This window comes from Malus sylvestris, chromosome 2 (assembly GCF_916048215.2).
Source record: "Malus sylvestris chromosome 2, drMalSylv7.2, whole genome shotgun sequence".
In the NCBI taxonomy this organism is placed as follows: domain Eukaryota; kingdom Viridiplantae; phylum Streptophyta; class Magnoliopsida; order Rosales; family Rosaceae; genus Malus; species Malus sylvestris.
Genome location: NC_062261.1, coordinates 5263469 through 5278933, shown reverse-complemented (window position 1 = coordinate 5278933; position 15465 = coordinate 5263469). Strand labels below are relative to the sequence as shown.

The 15465-nt window shown below is 35.3% G+C and overlaps 1 protein-coding gene across 1 annotated transcript in view; it reads left to right on the top strand.

The window, feature by feature from the left end:
* The first annotated feature begins 1758 nt into the window (after nt 1–1758).
* The window catches only part of LOC126596889 (disease resistance protein RGA2-like), a 47043-nt gene continuing 33336 nt past the window's right edge, over nt 1759–15465 (top strand). Inside the window, exon 1 of the transcript XR_007614110.1 lies at nt 1759–1773. The gene's annotated coding sequence lies outside the window, so the exon portion shown is untranslated. The remainder of the gene's footprint in view (nt 1774–15465) is intronic.

Below are 15465 nucleotides of genomic sequence, written 5' to 3'. Positions count from 1 at the left end.
CCTCCAACTGAGTACCGCAACGACCCCAAATTTATCCTCTGCAAGAATGCTCTCTGCCTGCAATGCAATTCCGAACTGATTTGTCGAATCACCAACTTCCGGTGAGACGGTATGTTTTTGTTTCTTTGTCGAAGTTTAACCACAGATCTCCAAGGCGTCATTTGATTCCTTGTATAGGATGAAGGTTTAATATTTTCCACCAAATTTCGCATCAACCGAACTTATTAATGTAAGAAATAAAAGCATACGAGTTTTAGCTTTTGATTCTTTTCCCTAAAACCACGAAGGGCAATTGACTATCGAAAAATTTCGCCACTCTGTGCTCTTTGTCATCGCCTTTGTCGTCATTTTTCAGTGGTGGTGGCCATGTTGGCAGCTGAAAGAGGAAGGCTTCTTCTGCGTTACAGAAAAAGAGATGAGAAAGAGGGGCGGAAAGAATGAACGAAATGTTCTTGGCTAAAAGGTGGAAAAGTGCGTCTAGCAACTGCTTGATTTCCAGAGATCAGCAGAGACCGCAAGTTTTGTTTTGTTTTTTCGAAGAGTATGAAGGGAAAGAAAGTTGAGAGGGAAAGGAAGCACTTTGAACGGAGAGAGAAAAATAGAAGGGCGCTTCACTAATTGGGAACTGGGAAGGGTAATTTGAGCTTACAGGGTTTGGAAGATGTATTTAGAAAATAGGATGAATGTAAAAGAGATAGGGACCACAATTTTATCGTGAAAGGATAAAAATATAGATAATAATTCGAAGGATGAGATTAAGATGAGAAAATATAATCCAACGGTCTTAATCTCATCCAACGGTTGTTAAGCGTCGAAATCTTATCTTAATTATAAACAATTAACAATGATATAATCTATGACATACGTCATGATATAGGCGTTACATAAGCCAATAATAGAGCCGTTGATGTACTCGATCTTGTGAAGAAATTTTTTTTGGTAGAAATGTTCACAAAAGAAATTATGATAACATCAAGTTTAGTTAACTATAAAACTTACCTTCCAATGAAATTATCACATAAAATTATACAAACTTCAGATAAACTTGTAGGGTAACCAAAATGTAATTGAGGATAAATAGACGATAGAGTTGATATGTCCCATTTTAAAGTATACTTTTAAGTATATTTTTACTTAAATTATAACACGTAATGCACCACTTTATAACGTAGTGCACATCTCTTATCAAATTATTGGTCAGGTCATGCCACAATCGGTGAGTTCTAGGGGGCCGCTCGAATCTTTCCTTGACTTTCTGGTCTCATCTAGACTTGAAAGATTTAGAGTTGTTGAGATGGTCTAAAGCTCAAGTATCTGCCTCAACAAATTCAACACTTTGACTTTCTCTAACATCTTTTGTGTATTTATGGTTTCGATGGTGTGGAAGCAAAAAGCCCGACCGGCCTAAGATTTCTCATATTTCCGACAGTCAAGTGTAGGTTTAATTCCCGAAACAGTAATTCATGATTTGTCCTGTTCTCGTCTTAGTTCCATTTCGTATGCAAAATCATAGACCTTCTAGCCTCGTGGAAGAACATTATGCTTTCACAATCTCTTTGGAACAGCACTTTTAAACTTTCGTGGAAGTTAATTAAGCTTTTTAGTCCTTAAGTATGAGTAATTAGAGGTACAATTACAAGTGTTTACGAGTCCGTGGTCATTCTGTATATGTTATAACGTTGCATGCGAATATGTTCCAAGGCATGTTGCCAATGGTTGTTATGGTGCAGATACACTTTTGTACAAGGTCGTGTTTCTTCTCACTGTGTGCGGGTTCTCTCAACTAACACTACTTAACTAGACCGAATTTTGTGGAAGGACATCTTTTTAGTCAATATGTAGCTTCTTTCTTCCATCTTTCATCGTTGAATAAAATCATGTGGAGTTATCTAGAATACATTAATCACATATAAATTGGATTAGTATTTCAGCTCGCTTAAGAAGGCAATCCAGTAAGAGAATTGCATTAGAGAGTACAACAAGCACAACATAAAATCAGGACGCGAAAATTGCATATTTCGATCTTTTTATGGTTTTTTCTAGTGAAAATGAAACTCACTTGGTGACATCGGTGATGGGGACAGAAGGTTATCTTGAGTCCAGAGTATGTTCAAATTTCAATGTTCGATTCGATTTTTTATCATGGTTTGCTAGTTACATAGCTATTAACATTTCCTAGTTGAAGCGAAGATTTATATATACTAGGGAAACGATAAACAAAAATCTTTTTAGAATGATAATACTTGGGTACTTACTAGTAAGTACTCACTTTTTTATTTTGTCCATTGATTTTTAACACGTTTTATTATTTTAAAAAATGATAGACATGTTATTAATTTTTCTTGTACTTTAAAAGACAAAGAACACGTGATATTTTTTATTAAATCAAACTAAAAAGTGAATGAACAAAATACTCACTAATGAGTACCTAAATATTTTTTTTTTTTTTGGAAACTAAATATTATCCTTTTATAGTTCTATTATAGTACTGAAGTTTCAATCTTAAACTTCTTACAAAGAAAACACTAATCAAGGAATAAAATGGTGTCCACAGAGAAAACAAAGAGATACATGGGCCTGGCGGCTTCAACGTGTCCCTCTAGTTGTCTAATATATTTTATGGAGGCTGACACAGTAATGTTAGTTAATTCAATATTTAATTATATATGCAAGTAGGAAAATATTTATAAGGTTATAAGCTTTATAGAATTAGATTTGTAGTTTCCGACCATCAAAAACTTAAACAAAGATTAAAAATAATAATACTAGGAAGATTAAATTTTTAAACCAAATTTGCAAACAAAATGATATGACATTAATAAAAAATAAACACATTAATCAATACTTAAGTAACAATTTAATCATCAACATCCACATCATTTGGTTTACAAAATTTAGTTTAGAAATATGGTCTCCTTAACATTATTCTTAATTGGCGACTCTCAATCATCCAATGTTCAAAACTTGGTGGGTTAAAAATTGATGTGGGATCTCTTGTATAGCGAATCAGTGTAGGATGAATACTAGTTTATATCGATATTGTCCTCGATTTAATTACTTTGATCAGATACTTCGGGTTGTGCCTGACTTGTACCACATTACATAACCGATACTTCGGGTTGTGCCTGACTTGTACCACATTACATAACCCTAACAGGAACAATGTTTGAAATGCTATCACTAAAAAATACGTACTTTGGCTTGACCAAATAGCTCTTAGCTTGAACATTGCATGATCGAATGATTGTAGAATAAGCATCTCCATGTAATAAGGATTATGTACGCGCCGTGCAAGTTGTGCAGCATTAGGTTACAAAGCTACACTGTCATATACCTTTTTTTGTATTTTTGGTCGGGACATTGTCGCACGTTTTAAATACCAGGTAGTTCATGGGGTGCAATGAGACAAATAGAGATGAAGATCTCAACTGGTTTCCTCGTCTTACTGCTCTGTGCAAGTTTCGTTAATGGAGAGTGCCGCATAGGTTAGCATTTTCTTTAACGAAAGCAAATGGTATCGCGTCCTTCGGATTTATATTTTTTATCTGCTTATAAGTTCCTTTTTAGCTCAGATTCAAGCAAGTGCAAGAAGAACATTGTTGTTCCAATACTTGGACCATTACTATCAGCAGTAGCCCTCCTTCTAGTTATAGTGCTCGTACTGGTATGGAAGCTAAGAAGAATAAGAAAACCAGGTACAGTTTTATACCTTGATACTTATTCAGTTAGAACAGACGCTGCTATTATGGTGTAGTGGCATTCTTATCCAATTAGTCTGAACTCATCTTTTTGTCTACTAAAGTTGCAGATGGAGAAAAAACGTAACAAAACACCCGTAGCATCAAAGAAGTCCCAATTTACTTATGACAAAGTTTTAGAAATCACTGAACACTTTCAAACTAAAATCGGGAAAAGGAGGATTTGGGAATGTACACCATGGCTACTTGAAAGATGGCACTCCAGTTGCGGTTAAAACACTTTCTCCATCGTCATCTCAAGGAGCTAGGGAGTCCCAAACGGAGGTTTGAACAGTTAAGAGTTTAATTCATTGGAATGGAAGTTAAATGCCTTGTCTCGTTGGTTAGGCTGTCTCAAGGGGGGAACAAAAAACTCGAAATTTAGGCCCAAAACATCTCCAACAGATGTATTTTGGAGTTGGGAAAAATGGGATTTTGAGTATGGGGATGAGAATTTGGTATTGATTCTCCCATAGGGTGTGGATGAGGTTTGAGGTGGGTTGAGGCCCCCGGCAGCCCGGCTTTCCTGACGTGAAACAAGCCCACGCAGGCCCCGCGCAAGTCAGTAAAATTGGGTGGAGTAATTCTCTACGGGCCAACGCAAAGAAATCAGTGGTTCTACGGCTCAGGTTGGCGAGCTGTCGAGATACAAGGGCTGGCGCTCTTATTGTGTTTTGATCCAGTGTGGCGCGTCCAACTACATCCATTTTTAGATCCAACGGCTCAAATTCAATTTAATCAATTTTAACGGTAATAAAAAAAATCCGACTCAAATTTAAATCCAACTGTCAAATACTGTTATTAATTAATTTAAATCAGATCCAACACTAAAACTCCTTCAAAACTCTATAAATACTCATACATTTGTTCACTATTCCACAAAAAAAATCAATTTTCTCATATTTCACTATCAATTTTTTTTTTCGAATTAAAAATTTTTTACATCAAAATGTTTGTAAAAATAAAACAAGATAGATTACACAAAAACTAATTCCAACAATTATTAGCAAAAATAAATAAAAAAAATCAACCAAATACAAACGTTTTACAAATTATAAAATTGAGGATGGGAATTATGGGTCTCTAACAAGTTGAGAGGAAAAATTGACTAATCTCATACGTATAGATGAATAATTGAAAATACATAACTACATTATGAAATTTTAGCCCTTTAGATTGAAGATATCTTAGAGATTGATGAGTTCCTTGTCGCTGCAGGTTGAGCTCTTGATGAAAATCCATCATAGAAACTTGGCCTCACTTATTGGATACTGTGACGATACCGACAACGTGGCAATAATATACGAGTACATGCCCAATGGAAACCTAAAAGAATATCTCTCAGGTATATGTAGATATTGCGCTAGGTTGGTGCTTCCTGTTATGTTGCACGCTAATATATTTACGTAAGTTCATGTGTCTAATTCAACTTATTTATATTGTGAAATTTGGCTCACCGGGCTACACTACTTGCATAAAAAATGCGATCCACGTATTGTGCATAGAGATGTAAAGACTGCCAATATTCTCTTGAGCGAAAACTTGGATGCAAAAATAATATATTTCTGTCTGTCCATGGTTTTTTCCAGTGACAATGAGACTCATGTTGTGGCATCAATCGTGGGCACATCGGGGTATCTTGATCCTGAGTATGTTTAGATTTCGTGTTCTTAGAATTTTGGCCATTTAAAAAAAAAAAAATCTATGAGCAGTGCGTGATTTATGATTTTTTATTTATTTGTGGTCTGCAGGTACTATAATTATGGAAGGTTGAATGAAAAAATTGATGTTTATAGTATTGGGGTAGTTCTATTAGAGCTAATTACTGGCCAACCTACAATCATAGAAAGTGATGATCTTGTCCCCATTGTGGAGTGGGTGAATCATGAGTACCAGAGTGGGGATTTAACAACTATTTTGGATCGAAGGATTCGAGGAGAGTTCGATGTGAATTCGGTCTGGAAAGCATTAGAGACAGCAATTGCATGCACAACTTCCACCTCCCAACATAGAGCCACCATGGGTTTTGTGCTGTGCCAACTAACACGGTGTTTGGAAATGGAGGTGTCTAGGCATCGAGAAAGAACTCCAGGCTCAAATGTCGAAACTCGTGTTACGATTTCACAATACCATAGTTCACCTAAAGTGATTTCCATATGTTCATATTCCACAAATGCAGGTTCCATGACAGCACCATATGCTAGGTAGCTATTTATAGGCTTTAACTTGCTGGTTCCTACACTGTTCTTCGAAATTCTTTGCTTAGTACATTGTCAAGCTTTTATATCCATTTGAGTTTTATGATTTGGTGCATAGTTTCTCTGTAATTAAATTCATTTTTCGTGAATCCAATCAGCAGAAGCCTGGGTAGATTCAACAAGTAATAAAAAGCCAAAAGCAGCTTCCTTCCAAAAAGTAGGTGGAATGCTCAGAAAATTAACAAATTACACCAGAAATTATTATTAGTTTCATGTCATTATTCCATCTCTAATAGTGCTTCCAACAAACCCTACTTCACACATTCAAAATCAACCATAGTAATTATCCAAGTCCAAATCAATGACTTAAAACCCTATCATGTTGTTGACAAATCTTCCACCGTCGGATCACAAAGCTTATCACTCACGTGTCAGGTAAACAGAAATCCAAAGGTGGAAACAAGCCTAGATTAGGATTTCATGGATACTCCCCCTATCTTGAATTCCAATTCACGTACCACAATTTCAAAGATGCCACGTTCGGAGTAGCTGGTACAGTTAGATCTTTGTTTAAAGAGTTTTTGTCACAAATGGTCCCTGACATTGATTAAACACATCATTTTGGCCCCTGACATTGAAAAACAATAGAAATGGTCCCTGAGATTGATCAAACACATCACAAATGGTCCTTCCGTTAAAAACTCTTTTGGGCAATTTTCAAAGTTTCGTAACTCAATCGCTTCTTAACCAAATTCGACCCATAATATATCAAAATGAAGATAAGAAAGTGTAGAACAAGATTATACCATTTTGAAGCCCAATGATTATCGGAGATGGCCGGAAAATAGCCTCAAATGTGACTGGTCCGCTGAAAAACTGGAAAACTCGCTGGAAACTGGGTAAACTTTAAACGTTCATAACTTCTTCAATAATCAACGAAATCGAGTGATTCAAAAATAAAAATCATACTTCTAGACGAGGCGAAGAGAATGGTATCTTTGTTAATGGCTAACTCGCCGTAGTTTGGCCGGAAAACGGCTCGAAATTGGCTAACTCGAAAATGGTTATCTAATTTCGAGCCGTTTTCCGGCCAAACTACGGCGAGTTAGCCATCCATAAAGATACCATTCTCTTCGTCTCGTCAAGAAGTATGATTTTCTTTTTTGAATCACTCGATTTTGTTGATTATTGAAGAAGTTATGAACGTTTAAAGTTTACCCAGTTTCCGGCGAATTTTTCAGTTTTTCGGCCGACCAGTCACATTTGAGACTATTTTCCAGCCATCTCCGGCAATCATTGGCCTTCAAAATAGTTATAATCTTGTTCTACACTTTCCTATCTTCATTTTGATATACTATGGGTCGAATTTGGTTAAGAAACGATTAAGTCACGAAGCTTTGAAAATTGCCCAAAGAGTTTTTAACAGAAGGACCATTTGTGATGTGTTTGATCAATCTCATGGACCATTTCTATTGATTTTCAATGTCAGGGACCAAAATGATGTGTTTGATCAATATCAGGGACCATTTGTGATAAAAAAAACCCTTGTTTAAAATAAATAATAACGAAATTCTCAAAATTATACTATACTTCTTTGGTTCAGTTGAGTTATGTGGTATAGTTGAATGTGCAATCACGAGAATCTAATATTGTGATACAGTTGAATGTGTGATAAAAAATATAATAACTAAGAACATCGGTGTATACTAAAAATTCACATACTCAAACAAAAATTGTTTGGTACACAAGAAATTCTTAAGTACGGAAAGTCGTGATATGTCACAATTTTAAGAAAGACATACTCTCATGTAGCCAAGTACCATACAGCTCATGAATTTGCCCATGCTACTTTAAGGGAGAATTCTGGTTGTTATCATTAATTCACGTGATATTTATGTGTAGAACCGGCATTTCAAAAAGAACAATGTCACAAATTCAACCCACTGCTTTGCTGTGATGTCTGAGCTTTTTAGTTCGAATTCTCTCTCTTTACCAGGTTAAATCAACATTCAAAGATTTTAGGGTATTATTTTTAGTAATTTTGTATTAAGTCTAAGTGTTAGAGTTGTGAGCTTATATATTATTCAATCAATAAATTTTGGAGGGGTTTAATGAAAACCTCTTTGCTACAATTTGGTTTTAATCGTAATGACATTTTGGATATGAAATATCTATATTAGGTCAAGCTCTTTTCTTATTTACTCTTATGTCATTATTTCATTCATCATGGTTGGTTCCACAATGAAGTATACATTTTGTTTGATACTTAAATTATTGTACGTAAGTCTACATGATGCTACTATGAGGGATTCTCCGCTTGCTGCATTGTTGTGCTATTTATAATTTGATATGTCACCAATAAAAAATAAGCATGTTAATCAACATTTATGTAATAACTCAATCGTCAACAACCACTCCACATAGTTTAAATAGATAGTCTTCATAGCATTACCACAATTTAAATAAATGGTATTTCTAGCATTACTCCTTTTATATTATTCAATCAGTAGATTTTGAGATTTTCTCAAATTTTAATGGTTTCAAATTGCTTATGAATACTAACTTAGGTATTTCGTTGGACTTCCCTCCTATTATATCAATATATTCATCGAGATGAATGGTATGATGGCGATTAATTAATCCCCTGCCTTGAGTATATAAATCCTTCCTTTCTTCCCAACCCCATCATTAATTATTGATTGCCAAACACAATGGTGCCACCGATAACATGATTCATGTGGGATGGGGTCCAATAGCTATAGGATTCATTAGGACCTGCCCCATGAAAGCAACAACTCATCTCATTACAGCAATTACAAGGAAGGCAGTGTTGGAAAATTTTCCTCTTATCTTAGAAGATGGAGGATCTGCAAATCCAAACAAATTGTAAACAAGAATCCAAGATATTACTGAAAGTACACGTAGTGATCAACTTGTAAACCAAATGACATATGTAGAATTTGTATAGTCGTTCCGTGAATTCTAATTGTCTACAATTACTTGGAGGTTTTTTTTATCTGATGACTCTCGTTAGTACTGAAGAGCGAATACGTTTCTAATTTGAATCTCCTTATCGTACATACACTTTTGAATGTACTAATGAAGTTGTTATTATTTTTTTTATAAATATCTTTAATTTACTTTGTTAAAGTTGGGTCTCCACCATCGTCTAAAGTTGTTGAGAGAGATTGCAGATAAAATGATTTTATATTTATGTGGTCTTACTCTGCTTTTACTTTTTTATCATGTTAGAGCATCTCTAATAAAGAACCTAAACCAAGTCTTTACAATAGTAAATATAGAGACAGAAAGTTTTTAATAAGTTGAAATTAAAGTCTATAAAATATTTCAATATGTTTTTTTTGTCAAAAAATATTTCAATATATAAAAACTCGCTAAATACTTCGAAAGAAAATCTCAAATGCGAAAATTGTATAGTGGGCCTCTGTTGATTTTGTGCAGAAAAGTGATCCATAAACGTGGGAATGCAGTGCTGCACAGCAGCTGGTTTTTTGTCCTTGCTGCACACCAGCTGGATTTTTGTCTTTTTACCTTGTTTGTTGATCCCACCCACGTGAAATTTTCATTTAGGGTTTTTGAACATTAGTTCTTGCAAAAGATTAAAATTAAAAAAAAAAAACCTGGTGCTAGATTAAATATTCAATTTAATCTCTTGAGTGTACTATTATCAAAATTTACATTCAATTTTTGTTATTTAATGTGTATTTTTATTTAATCTCTCCATACTAAATTTTAATTTTATTAATATGCACATATTTAATTTTTTAATTAGAAATGAACGTAAATGAGAAAATATTAAAAGAAATTTATGGTACAAAAATATATAAATACATATGTGTACAAAAATGATTGTGCCAAAATATATAAAATTGACTTTTTTGTATTGAAATATTTGTACCTACATGATTGTACCGAAATATATTATAATGAACCTAAATGTATGTACCGAAATGTATTATATTGAATTAATGTACCTAAATATCAATACCGAAATGTATGTACCAAAATATACGTACCGAAATGTATGTACCAAAATGTACGTACCTAAATGTCAATACCGAAAATGTATGTACCTAAATATCAATACTAAAATGTATGTACCTAAATGTATTTACCGAAATATAATAATTGAATTAATGTACCTAAAAGTCAATACTCAAATGTGTGTACCAAAGTGTACGTAATGAAATGCATTATATTGACCGAAATGCATTATATTGAATCAATGTAACTAGATGTTTGTACCGATGGATATACCAAAATATTCAAATGTATTAATGTACCTAAATGAAGAACATACAAAATTGTTATCGGAATATATATTATAAAAAAATTAGTTGCTTAAATGTAGACATTAAAATATATTATGATGAATGAAATAAAAATTAAATTTAAATGTAATTAATACATTAAAATAAAAATAAAAAGATAAAATAAAACATCAAAATACAACTAATAAATGATATGATTAAATGTGCTAAGGACTAAAATTGGATTTTAATCTTACATATGGTTATAATCTAAAACTCATCTTTTTTAAGGATTAAAATGAAGTTTTCTATTTTCATTTTTGGTTTTTTCACGTTATTTTTTTATTTTTTTAATTTTTGAAAAACTAAGGGTAGAGATATTTTTTTTAGTTTTTTCATCCTTGAATAATAATTTTTCAATATTTTAGTTTTTATATTAATTTGAAGATTACACTATAAGAACTTTTCATAAAAAAAAAATATACTCTTTTAAGGACTCAAATATTTTTTTAAAGTCTTTAAATGAGCTCTCAGAGATAGTGGTGGAAGTTCCTAAATAAGGATCCGGAGAGCATTCTTGTCCATTTTATCTCAATTTAATGTAAATATATCGTTGTATGAAAATACTGTTCAAACTAAACCATCCAATCGGTTGTCATTTAATATTATGATCTAACGGTATTTCTCTTTACTTATAAATAATAGGTCTTAAGTTTGAATATCAAGAATGACGAGTTCGATACAAATTTATACCCCACCCCAATCCAAGAAGTTTTGATTTAGCTTTTAGCTATGCAAAAATATATCGTTGTATAAAAATCAATCTAAGAAGTTTGGTAAGACTTTTATAATGAAAAAAAAATGCAATTTTAGGTTGAACTAAATCAAACTATAATTAGTTTGGTTTGATTTCGTTGGATTTGACGTATTTATAAACTGCTAAAAGCAAAACCAATTTGAACGCTCTTTATCAAATATGTGTATTGTCGGAGACGAATTCCTAGCGTTCGATTGTAATAGTTACCACATTTTCTCACTAGGTTTAGGTTTACCTTAGTCAATGAAAAAGGCACAAAGATGAGTGTAAATCATTAGCCAATTCAATGTATAAGAGACAAGTTTCTAGCTCGATTGTGTAAAAGAAACCACAGTTTATGTGAAAGATAGTCTTATTCACATTTTTAAATGTAGCTTCAAGATTTAGCGCAAATAGTCTGTGAATAAAAGATGTTTACCTTCTTTTCTGTCATCCTACTGCACTGTCAAACATTACTGACAACTCCAGCTGGTTTTTCAAATATCAGTATACATCCCCCTCCAGCGTTTGGCGCATCTCCTAACCTCGAAGCCCTTGCACTTGAGGCAAATAAATCTGAAGATCATGATGCTGAACATGCTGTACATGCTAGAACTCAGTTTACTTGGTAAATAGCTATTTGTCTCGAGTAAATATGTTATTACTGCATCTCTCTTTCCGAAAGACTTTAGTTTGGCTCATGAGTTTTGACTACAATATTTTCACTTTCCCATTAATTAAACTTGGTTTATGAAAGGGTCTGGGAATTATTTCCTTTAAATTTGATCCTATAGCCATGGACTTATTTGCTATTGTCTCGATGAAATGACGATATGCATGTCGTTTATGTTAAAAAAAATTTGCGCGCTATCCTTATTGACCCCTCAAACATTATTTCCTGGATCCGACATAGGCGACAGGCGAGGAGAAAGGGCCCGAGGCCCGGTGGGAGGAGCTCCAGCGGTGAAGGGCCCGAGTGAGGGTGGGAGCCCGAGCGAAGGGGGGTGGGGAGTCGACGGGCCTGTGGCCTGAGGGCTTTGCAATTTTTTATTTTTTTTGTGTCAGAGAGAGAGAGAGTGAGAGAGATATATATATAGTTTTTTTATTTAAAAACTATTATTTTAATTGCTTATTGTTAAGCATTAGCCATTTAACCAAGAAAACGAAGGAATCTAGAGAGAGACAGAACTTAGAGAGAGAGAGAGTTCGGTAACTGTATTTCTATTTCTTCTTACTTAAGCTATTACATCACACTAGTATTTATAGAGAAGCCATACATCACAACTGCCTCTCCAACAATCCTAACTAATTACTCCTATCTTGAGCTGACAAGTGGCACTATATCTACCCTTGATTATACTCTAACATCCCCCCGCAATCACATGTGTGGATGAACCAAGCATGAGATTGTTACAATGAGTGTGAAATAGGGGTGCACTAAGACCCTTAGTGAAAATATCTGCAAACTGTTCTCGAGATGACACAAACTGAACAGCAAGCTGCTTCTTGGCAATCCTCTCCCGGACAAAATGGACATCCACCTCAATATGTTTCGACCTTTGATGTTGAACAGGGTTAAATGACAACGCTATTGCCGACAGGTTGTCACAAAAAAGGACAGGAGGAGAAGATATTTGAACCTGCAGAAATGCAAGAACTTGTAAGATCCAATCAAGCTCAGCAGAGGTAGTAGACATAGCCCGATACTCAGCCTCTGTGGAGGACCGAGAAACAGTTTGCTGTTTCTTGGAAGACCAGGAAACAGGATTTGAACCCAGAAACACTACCAATCCAGTGGTGGACCTGCGATCATTCGGATCACCCGCCCAATCCGCATCACTAAAAGCTCGTATTGTCAAGTCACTCTTGGAGTAAGTAAGACCAAGATGCATTGTGCCTTTCAAATATCGGAGGATTCTCTTTACGGCAGTAAAGTGAGACACCATAGGATTTTGCATAAACTGACAGACTTGGTGTACAGAGAATGAGATATCTGGACGGGTAAATGTAAGATATTGTAAGGCACCAACAATACTTCTATAGGCAGTGGGATTGTTATACGGAAAGCCATCATCTTTCAAAAGCCTGTTATAGGGTAAGCAATGAGTATCACAAGGCTTGGCCTCGAGCATTTCTGTCTTCTACAGCAGGTCCTGAATATATTTAGACTGGGAAAGAAACAAACCAGAATCTGTTCTAGTGATTTGGATGCCAAGAAAATAATGTAACTCCCCAAGATCCTTAAGATCAAACTCAGAAGTAAGGGACCGAATAACCTGTTGGATAACAGTGATGGAGCTTCCAGTAATGATAATGTCATCAACGTATAGTAATAGAACCACAACAGCACTACCAATGGTGTTTATAAACAGAGAAGAATCTGAATATGTTGTTTTGAACCCAATTGTTGGAAGGAACGTAGTGAACCGCTCATTCCATGCTCGAGGAGCTTGTTTCAAGCCATAGAGAGACTTGTGAAGCTTACAAACAAGATGTGGATGGCTAGAATCTTCAAACCCCGGAGGTTGGGACATATAGACCTCCTCTTGCAAAAAACCATGCAGGAACGCGTTCTTCACATCCAATTGTCGAAGAGGCCAGCCAAAGTGAGCAGCAAGGGATAAAACTAACCGGACTGTAGTTGGTTTGACCACAGGACTGAAAGTCTCCCCAAAATCTAAACCAGGTTCTTGGCTAAATCCTTTTGCAACCAAACGAGCCTTATGTCGACCAATGGACCCATCAGCATTCCGTTTGAGTTTGAACACCCACTTGCAGCCTACAAGATTCTTCTGAGATGGTAAGGAAACCAATGACCAAGTGCCTTGAGAGTGAAGTGCATGGATTTCCTCCTGCATAGCCTTGTACCAAACTGGAACCTTAAGAGCATTCTTATAGGATGTGGGTTCAATAACAGATAGATCCACTTCACTGGAGTCCTCCAAGGTAGCAAGGAATGCCTTTCTTTTGACAATACCATTTTTGCTCCTAGTTTGCATAGGATGCAAGTTAATGGGAGCAATAGGCAGGACCACGGGCAAGTGCTCAGGACTAAATGTTGAGCCTATAGAATCAACAGGACTTTGTACATAATCCACAGGGAGCAGGGAGGAAACATTGTGACCAGCAGTAATGGACTGTGATGGTAATTAAGGCTGAGACCCTGCAGGAGAAATGGATGCTAGTGGCACTGACTCGTGGGTTGCAGAAACAGTGTGATTATGGTATGAAAGAGGACAATGAGATGAGGAGGAAACCAAAATGTTATCGAGTGTGGGAATTAATGATGAATGTGAAAAAGTGCTAGAAGACTGAGGGAGAGAATACTGATGCTTCTGAGACAGCAAGGTCTTGTATGGAAACTCTAACTCATTGAACACTACATGCCTGGATATGTAATATTTGTGCCGTGAGACATCAAAACAAATATACCCCTTGTACTGGGAAGCATAACCAAGGAAGACACACTTGATGGTTTTGGGTTGTAATTTAGATGCATTATAAGGGCTGAGAAATGGAAAACATGAACAGCCAAAGATCTTAAGATGGGAAATGATGGGGAGTTTACCATACAAAGCATCAAAAGGGGATTTATTTTGTAAAATAGTGGTAGGCATTCGGTTAATAAGATAGACAGCAGTTTGACAACCAAAAGACCAAAATTCATAGGGTAGAGAAGCATGTTGAAGTAATGTGATTGTAGTTTCAATGACATGCCTATGTTTACGCTCAGCTAAACCATTTTGTTGAGGTGTATAGGGACAAGATTTGTGATGTAGAATGCCTTGATGTTGTAAGAAGGAATGCAATCTATGATTGACATACTCACCACCACCATCAGTTTGTAATATTTTGACAGTAGTAGAGAATTGAGTGTGTACAAAAGAACAGAAACTTACAAAGGTGGTAAAGAAATCTGATTTATTTATAAGAGGGAATATCCAACAAAAACGAGTACACTCATCAATTAGTGTGACATAATACTTGAAACCATCAATAGAACTACAAGGAGCAGGACCCCAAAGGTCACTGTGTACAATTTCAAATGGAATGGAAGATTGATGAGTTCGAGGTGAAAAAGGTAACCTGGTGAATTTACCCTCTAAACAACTTTGACACACAGTGGACACAACATCTTTATCACATGGGATATGAGCATTTTTCAGCATCAATGAGGTAGTAATATTAAAAGGATGACCGAAACGGTTGTGCCAAACACTGGATTTGACAAGCTGTCCAAGACATGCAATAGTCTGGTGAATAGAAGATCGGGACTGAGGAAGAGTTGGTATGGGATAAAGTCCATTACTGCACAGGCCTTTGTGGAGGATCCTCCCTGTGGCTTTGTCCTGGATCCAAAAACAAGAGGCATCAAATATGAGCCAACAATGGTTATCAAGACAAATTTTATGAACTGATAACAGGTTATGAGTCAACTTTGGGACATATAAAACGGAATTCAA